Genomic DNA, 3636 nt, shown 5'->3' on the forward strand with positions numbered 1-3636 from the left:
TGTCCCTTTTTCTTCTCCAAGCTCCCTCCGGTCATTAATCCATATCCGCATCAACCCTTGCTATAGCAAACATAATGCATGACTAGAGGACACCACATCTGGTATTAGAGCGTAGATGCTCAACTCGGTATTATTTTCCTCGATGTCATTTTACCTCAATGTGGAAATGTCCGATCTTATTCAAAAATAGGAGGTCTTCATGAAGACCTGTCTTGTTTCCGAAATATAGGTACAGAAATTCAATAGCGGTTGGATCAGGACAAAAGTGATCTCTCGGGAAGCCAAGGAAGGAAGAACATACCGCGGAAAATGCCAACGGAGGCTGAGCACCAGGGAGCTTGTTTTTCAAATTTCATTTTTCCAAAGTGCAAATATTTTTGAATTTATTCGTGAACACACATACACATGTATACCATGTATGCGCAAAATTTCACAGCATTATACTTTCACATGTGGCGTACAGAAAAAAGACAAATACACATTTTTAAACGGGCATTTTATTTTTGTTGTTGGGCTGGAACTTTTTTCTGTACAGCCTACAAATCACAACATTTTTAAATGAAATTTAACATGTTCTCGTGGAATACATATATGTTTCCATGGTTTTTTTTAGATTTTTTGAAACTTCTAAATATGCTTTCAGATATTTTCAAAATACCAAGCTCCATGGAGCTCGGCCTCCAAAAATCCGCACATGAACATACCTCCGTTTGTTCAAGCCACTTATTGGTCCAAATTCTCAGAAAAATCACCTACTTGGCGAAAATGATAGTGCTATAGGAGTGCGACAGCCGCAAATGACAAGGTTGAATCAAATTTTGAGAGCCAACGAACAAGAGATGGGCATGCAAAGGTACCAAATGCTTGGAGCACAACAAGCTGATGTCTCCAAGATGCAGCCTGGTCAGCTTACAAGATGGAATAATCAGCAGGGTGCTAGGCAAACATGTCTATTATATCAGCCATTCAAGGCATGTGAACTGAGCCCATGACTCCACCTGTACAACAGATTCTCGGTGCTCCACAAAGCACTTTGCTTTGTCAGTACTTTCAGATTCCAGGTACTTCAGTTGCTTTATATAACAAAAAATGTGAATGCCATAAAACTTCAATCATTGTTTTCCTTTGATTTTGTTTGTTTTTATCATGTTGCAGTGTCTAAGAATATGATCTCAAGGAGGAAATATTTTGTAAGGTGAGAGAATCCTTCATTTTATACTCCCTCTGCATCAAAATATAAGATGTTTTTGTAGGCTAGTTTAGCCTACAAAAAGGTCCTATATTTTTGGTACGAGGGAGTATATGTGTATTATCTGTTCTTAAATCTATAGGTATATTCCTAATATGTGGTAGTTATGCACAGTTGCTTTAGTAAACCCAATTTTGTAATTAAGGTTCTTGTATATGTACTGGGATACCGTGTTTACTTGAACTTGTATTTCAATGCAGAAGCCTTACTAGCTGAATGACCAAATCAAGTTGATGAGTTGTTGATGTTTTTTTGTTAAATTTGAACAGCTCGGACTAATTGTATAGCTGCAATATTTCATTGCAAATCAAGTCTTGGAAAGATGCTTATTTTCCTCAGTTTTTGGAACTGGCTCGTAGAGTCATTCTTCCAACAATAACAGAGGTCACTTGTCCTTTTCCTAGAGGTAAATCTTCTTCATTGATGATTTTGCGCATCCCTGTCACTTAAACCCTTGGTTGCATCTCCATACAGGAACAAAATACTCATGACTACCTGAAGCACAAGCTAATCAATACAAACGCAAAGCAGATTTCAAGAAATCAATAGAAGGGTACTGGATTTAATGTTGTTGTAGAAGAGTGATGTGCACGAGGGTTTGAAGGTGGACCTCCCCAAGTATGAAAAATGCATACATCATTTCCTGGCTCTTCTTGAGAGGACTAAAACTTGCCAAGCAAAGATGAATACAGGATATCAGTTGCAGAATTGTGAAGAGCAGACTAAAGTCATCAATTTTACTAGCAATGTGGTGGTAATGAAAGGTAGGTAAAAGCGATATTAAGATCAAATCTTCCTTTTAATGCTATTCTATGTATTTGTTTTGAGATATCAAAATAGAACACTAAGATATATTGAATAGCTAAAACTGTCAAAAAACATGTCATCCTTAATAGCTTAAACAATACTTTCTTTTTGTTTATACAATTGTAAAGTAACCAACGTCGTTAGCAATTCTACTTACCGTGACACAATCTATTTACTGTGTTTAGCCTTTCACTTGCAGTAGATAGCAAAAGCAACCTGCAGATGCTAGCATTTTGTAGTCAGGGCAACACAACTATGGCTAAACCAACACCACCTCATCAGCAGAGCAATGTCAACCACTTTCTAGGAATGCCAAGTCCATCCTTCTCTTCACCGAGATCGTTGCAGTCTTGCGCCTCTAGTATGCTCGAATCCTTGAGCCCCTCACTAGTTGCAAATCCCGTGGTAGCACCAGCATCACCATGTGCTCGAGTGCCCATGATTTCAATGGGCGTTGACAGCATAACTGCCTTCTTGATGAATGGCAATGCAGCAGCAGCAGCAGCACTAAAAGGAAATGGTTCTAACCAAGTCACTCCTATTGAACCAATAACACCAGCCTCATAAATTCAGGCAGACATAGTAGCTGGTCATGGAGAGATTTTGGCGCAAGGTGGAGACGGAACACCGGTGACTAAGAAGCCCATCGACCGCCTAATGGATGTGTTGAGTGTACCACATGGCTGAGCTCATTCATAGTTCATGAATTGTTCCAATCACTTATACTGACAGTTATGTTCTTGTTTTGTATGAAACCTCAGATAAGATCTTCATCACCTGCAGCGCTACGCAGCTCTGCTAATTCAATTTGGTCGTACCTCAGCATGAGCGACATTGTACCACATGTGAAAATCGGCACGACGTTGGATTGCAAATCCTCCCTGCAGCAGCAAGGTGGATCTAATATTGTGAACAAAATGAAGCGAGTTTTCAATCATATAGTGTCGCGATCTGAATCACTACCACTGGGGAGCATGGATGACGGTTGTATGTCATTTGGGTGTGGGGCCTCAGAATCTGGATCAAGCAGTGAGGTAATAAACTTTAAGAGGCCGAAAGCACAGGTATAGCTCCTGCTATTTTGTGTGATGAAGCCACTTCTTGGATCCTGCGATACCAACCACAGAATAAAATTAGATGGAAATTCTAATAGTTTTCCACTTTGTGGTCCACCAGTTGCAATTGTCGAATAATCATCGGCTCAGGGACCTTCCAAATACCAAGGCTGCAGTAATTTTGGAGCTAAAGTAAGTCTTAGAACTCGATCAGGAGACAAGTGATCTCTCGAGAAGGCAAATAAGAAAGAACGTACCTCTGTGACTATTTAGAATTTATATGGCCTGCTCAACATCACTATTTAGTATGTCACGAGACTTACTTCACATCAACGGAGTATGAAGAGCATAATGCCGAATGACAATCCAGTTGATAGTACGGGTGACTGGATTAATAAACATCTCTAGCAAGTAGTAGTGAGAAACTATTCAGATAACATAGTAGATGTTAACTTTGCCATGTTCTTTGTTTGTGCATGAGTGCTCTACTTAATGGAGTTTCATGTCCCTTCTAGCTGGCACAGA

The 3636-nt window shown here is 39.6% G+C and overlaps 1 pseudogene; it reads left to right on the forward strand.

The window, feature by feature from the left end:
- Positions 1–743: 743 nt before the first annotated feature.
- LOC125532002 lies at positions 744–3303 on the forward strand (annotated as a pseudogene).
- Positions 3304–3636: the final 333 nt, after the last annotated feature.

Source organism: Triticum urartu, unplaced genomic scaffold (genome assembly GCF_003073215.2).
Source record: "Triticum urartu cultivar G1812 unplaced genomic scaffold, Tu2.1 TuUngrouped_contig_8761, whole genome shotgun sequence".
Classification (NCBI taxonomy): domain Eukaryota; kingdom Viridiplantae; phylum Streptophyta; class Magnoliopsida; order Poales; family Poaceae; genus Triticum; species Triticum urartu.